The sequence below is a fragment of the Etheostoma spectabile genome, chromosome 8, assembly GCF_008692095.1.
Source record: "Etheostoma spectabile isolate EspeVRDwgs_2016 chromosome 8, UIUC_Espe_1.0, whole genome shotgun sequence".
NCBI lineage: Eukaryota > Metazoa > Chordata > Actinopteri > Perciformes > Percidae > Etheostoma > Etheostoma spectabile.
Window position 1 is genome coordinate 18330454 of NC_045740.1, and position 5338 is coordinate 18335791.

A 5338-nucleotide genomic window follows, 5' to 3' on the forward strand; every position below is an offset into this window, starting at 1 on the left:
TCTTGTAGGGTTGTAAGGTACTATGAGCTCTTTAAGATAAGATGGTGCCTGACCATAATCTAATTGTTAGCCTCTTAATCGGTGCCTAGGTATTCCTACCCCTACAAAACTTGGATGATCGTTTATGCAAAGGTGTCTGCATTTATTTCTGAAATTATGTTTTAATGATATTTAAGGACTTCTTAAACTTTGTTTTGGAAGTTTAGAAAGTGCTGTGACTTCAAGCTGAACACTTATTACCCTAGCCCTTAGTAACATTTTTATGTTTCCTCTTTTAAAGTTGATGAAAGTCATTTTCCTTGTAGTCTTTATCAACGAAATTTCATTTCTGGGTTTGTTCCGGTGACACCGGAAATTTGGCCAAATGCCTGCAACTGCTCCTCAGATCTCTGCAGGGTAAATCCAGACAGCTAGCTAGACTATCTGTCCCATCCTGTCTCCCTTTCATGTCTTCAGCTTCCTGTGAAATAAAGGCCTAAAATGTCCAACAAATAATCTAAAAAAAAAAACTCAGCACATTCCTAATGTAACCCTTCAGTATTATGAATAATGCTTTCTTTTATCATTTCTGTGTCATGTGACAAAAACAGTATACGTGTGTGTGTGTGTGTGTGTGGGTGTTGTGTGTGTGTGTTGTGTTGTGTGTGTGTGTGTGTTGTGTGTGTGTGTGTGTGTATGCCCACTTGATTTACACTTGCTGCAGTAGAGTTTCAGAGCCTGGGTGGAGTTTGCGTGCTCGTAGATCTCAGCTGGACTCTGACGTGGTGAACTCGACCCGATCAGACCGTTTCACCTCGGACAGCGTCACCACGTGCGTGTCGTGACCCACAGCTTCTCTCTGGATACGGTGCAGATTCACAGACACAAGCAAAGTTAGTCTTGCATTGCGAGACCTTGGCTAGTCCACCACGGTTCTGGTATAGGAGAAAAATGAGCTCTGGTTTATGGACACTTTAAACCATCACATTGTCTTGCGTCACCAAGTGTCAAACCCTGAGAGATCTGAGGACCAGGTAACCATGTCCCTCATATTGGACAGATAGTCTAGCTAGCTGTCTGGATTTACCCTGCAGAGATTGGACCAGGTACCATAGTCCTCAGATTGACAGATAGTCTAGCTAGTGTCTGGATTTACCCCTGCAGAGATCTGAGGACCAGGTAACCATAGTCCTCAGATTGACAGATAGTCTAGGCTTCTGGGATTTACCCTGCAGAGATCTGAGGACCAGGTAACCATAGTGCCTCAGATTGGACAGATAGTCTAGCTAGCTGTCTGGATTTACCCTGCAGAGTCTGAGGAGCAGTTGCAGGCATTTGGCCAATTTCCGGTGTCACCGGAACAAACCCAAAATGAAATTTCGTTGATAAAGACACAAGGAAAATGACTTTCATCAACTTTAAAAGAGGAAACATAAAAATGTTACTAAGGGCTAGGGTAATAAGTGTTCAGCTTGAAGCACAGCACTTTCTAAACTTCCAAAACAAAGTTTAAAAGTCCTTAATATCATTAAAACATAATTTCAGAAATAAATGCAGACACCTTTGCATAAACGATCATCCAAGTTTTGTAGGGGTAGGAATACCTGGCACCGATTAAGAGCTAACAATTAGATTATGGTCAGCACCATCTTATCTAAAGAGCTCATGTACCTACCACCCTACAAGAGCACTACGCTCCAGAATGCAGGGTTACTTGTGGTTCCTAGTCTCTAAAAGTAGAACGGGAGCCAGAGCCTTCAGCTCTCAGGCTCCTCTCCTGTGAAACCAGGTTCCAGTTGGTTCGGGAGCAGACACCGTCTCCACATTTAGAGTAGGCTTAAGGCTTTCCTCTTTGATAAAGCTATTGTTAGGGCATAAAATTGAATATTGTTAGGGAGTGAGGAGTCGCAGCGTCCGCCTAACCCGACCACCTGCTTCCGTTATAGTTGTCGTTATCTATCATATAATCAAAATAATAAAACTAAAGGGAGACTGGCATACAGCCCGATCCGTTGGGGGAGTTCTAGCCTGACCAGGCTCTCTCTTTACCCTGTCTCTCTTGGTTTTGCTGTAATTGTTATAAGATAATTCGATGTACTATATTCAACTGCTGCTGTGTAGCGATATATGGGTGATTGTCCCTCTGTTCTCATAAAAGCTTATGCAAGCATTTCACAAAATGTTCTTTTTGTGAAACATGTACTCACGTTCTCTTATTGCAACATGTATCTCTAACCAAGGACGGAGGCCCACCACAATCACACCACACACACACACACACACCCACACACACACACACACACACCACACACACACACACACAACACACACTATCTGTTTGTATCAACCTATAACCCAACCACATGATGATTCCACACTCACACACATTATTGTTTGTATCAACCTATAAATAAAGGAGCAAGGACTGCCTCGCGCAACTCTTTGGGTGTTGCCTAGCAGGTTGCGCTTTGTACAAATAGCTTGGTTGTCCCGTGTCATCTCTTGACATCTAAAAGTGAAGGAGAAATCTCTCACAGTAATAGTTTAGACAGCTGGGGACTTCCTTGGATACACTGAGCTCCTCCTCTCCTCTGTCTTCCATCTTTCCATTTATGTGCATCATGTCCAGAAATGCGTTTACTAACCTAGCTCTGGGGTCATTCCCCGGAGTCCTTATTTTCTTTTTTCCCCAGCATGTTCCCTTGGATCAGAGGCTCTGAAATCAGGTAGCAGTCTGTTGCCATGGTCCCGCTACACTTCTGCGTGCCATGTTCAACTGCTACACTGCAGTGCCTGCTAATCCTGCTGGCTCTGCGTGTCCTCTACGTCCTGCTACGTCGCTGTGTTCCTGCTACACTCTGCTACGTCCCTGCTACGTCCTGCTACGTCCTCGTGCCTGTAATGCCGCACAGTGCCCTGCTATGCCTGAACTACTACAAAGAACTGCTACAAACTACTATTTTTTTCTATTTTTGTTATTTCCACTAACCCCACCGGCCCGTCAGACACCGCCTACCAAGAGCCTGGGCCTGGGCCTGGGTCTGATCCTGGGTCTGGGTCTGTCCCAGGTGTCTGCCTAAAAAGGATTTTTCCTCGCCACTGTTGCTGCTCTGGAGTAAACTACTAGAACTGTTGGGTCCTTGTAATTACAGAATGTGGTCTAGACCCCTCTATCTGTAAAGTGTCTTGAGATAACTTTTGTTATGAATGATACTATAACTAATTGAAATTGAATTGAATTATAAACCGATTATCAATGCAACAATTTTTAATGTAAATTTCCATGCAGGATTTAAAGTGTTTGTTAGATTTGTGACATATACAGTACTTGTCTCACACAGTTTGAATGAAATGTTTGTTCTTCTGAGGTTTTTATTGTGTAGTCATTCCATGCTTAAGCCTTAAACAGCTGAGTCATCTTCTCTCTCAGTGATCCTCCGTGTCAGAGGCTAGTCATTTTAAGGTGGAGAACTGGCTTCTTACTACTGAAATATGAGTGGTCACATGTATGTTATAAAGTAGATCAACAGCCTCTATGTGTTTTGCCTAATTAATTATGTATGTCTTATTAGATCATGTTTATATCATTTTTGTGTCTGCACTCTTGCCTAAACTCAGTTGTTGTCCATTATCCTGCCCTCTTTCAGTCACTCTTTTTTCTGATTTGTACTGTTTGGAGACAAAAGAATGTTGATTTCACCACGCAGCGCATGTCGCAAAATATATGTATATTCTTTTAATTATCGATGTATATTTAATCAGAATCGAGCATCAAAATGTTCTAAGAGAATCGCAATGCATTTAAAAATCCATTTTTTTTTCACCCCTTCTGTTTTGCTCGTCAAATTTCACCAATATTCTCTATAATTTATTTTATTCTTTATCAGGACTTAAACATCTAGGAGGCGTTCAATGACAACTACATAAGACCGGTGATGATATCACAGGGTCTGCAAGATGCACACTTTTCAAAAGCTTTTTTACACAGCACTGAATGCATTTAATACATCCAAGTATGATGGTAAAACCTTGTTTCTTCTGAATTTTCATGCTTTAGGTTGAGTTCATACCTGTGCTGCCTCCACTGCTTCAGCTTCTAAACACAAAACAGAGAAACCAGATATCGAAACACACAAATCAGGAAGTGATAAGTCACACAGCCTTTAAACAAACTGTACCCTGCAAGCTGGAAAGGAAAAGAAAATCACCGGATCTGAAGCCGTTAACAAGAAGGCTTTAACCCTAAAGCAGAGCAGCGGATTCCAAAGAACTATCTCAAGATTAAAATCTGATAAAAGATTATAGCCAGTCAGAGCAGAGTAGGGTACAAGCGCGAAATGGGTTTCCTCACGGAGGGTGGCTGGCGTCTCCCTTAGAATCGTGTGTGAACACAGTCATCCGAGAGGAGCTCGGAGTAGAGCCGCGTGCTCCTTCACGTCAAAAGGATCCAGTGGAGGTAGTTCGGGCATCTGGTAAGGATCTCCTGTCGCCTCCCTAGGAGGTGTTCCAGGCACGTTCCAACTGGTGAGGAGACCTCGGGAGACCCAGGACTAGTGTGAGAGAGATTAAATCTCCACCTTCCTGGGAACGCCTCGGATCCCCCAGTCGGAGCTGGTTGATGTGGCTCGGAAGGAAGTTTGGGGTCCCCTACTGGAGCTGCTGCCCCCTGACCCGATAACCGGATAAGCGGATGAAGGATGATGATGGGAGCAGAGTTAGGGTCCCTTACGTACCTAGGTAAGACTACTAGCCCGTCAGGAGCAGAGTATGAGGGTCCTGCAGTACCTAGGTGGACTACTAGCCAGTCGAGCAAGCAGATTATGAGGGCCCCGACAGTACCTAGTAAGACTACTAGCCAGTCAGAAGCAGAGTAGTGTCCCTGACAGTACCTAGTTAAGGGCTACTAGCCAGTCAAAAGCAAAGATATGAGGTCCTGACAGTACCTAGTTAAGACTCACTAGCCAGTCGAAGCAGAGTATGAGGGTCCTGACAGTACCTAGGTAAGGCTACTCGCCAGTCAGAACAGAGTATGAGGCCGTGCCCTGACAGTACCGTAGTGTAGAGTTAGGGTTGACTTTGGGCTTTTTCACTTCGTAAACCCTATAACGTGGACCAAAAAGATTTTAACCAATAAAGGAAAGGGAACAAGCAAAAAGCATAATATGAGCACTTTGAAAAGTCAGAATTTTCTTTTTAAAGTTGGCATTTTATGAAAAAAAAACTATCACTGTATTTTTGATACTGAAGAGAAATAGAGTTCTGCAGCCCTCTTTGTTCCTCTGATTTTTCAGGACTTTTATGACTTTAGAATTTAAGAGACCTGTCTTTTACGTATCTGGAATATTTGTATGTTTTTATA

At 43.1% G+C, this 5338-nt stretch overlaps 1 long non-coding RNA gene across 1 annotated transcript in view; it reads left to right on the top strand.

Moving 5' to 3' along the window:
* LOC116693835 (uncharacterized) overlaps window positions 1–4852 on the top strand; it is a 12114-nt gene extending 7262 nt beyond the window's left edge. The window contains exon 3 of the long non-coding RNA XR_004333016.1: window positions 4827–4852. This is a non-coding gene — a long non-coding RNA (uncharacterized LOC116693835). The remainder of the gene's footprint in view (window positions 1–4826) is intronic.
* Window positions 4853–5338: the final 486 nt, after the last annotated feature.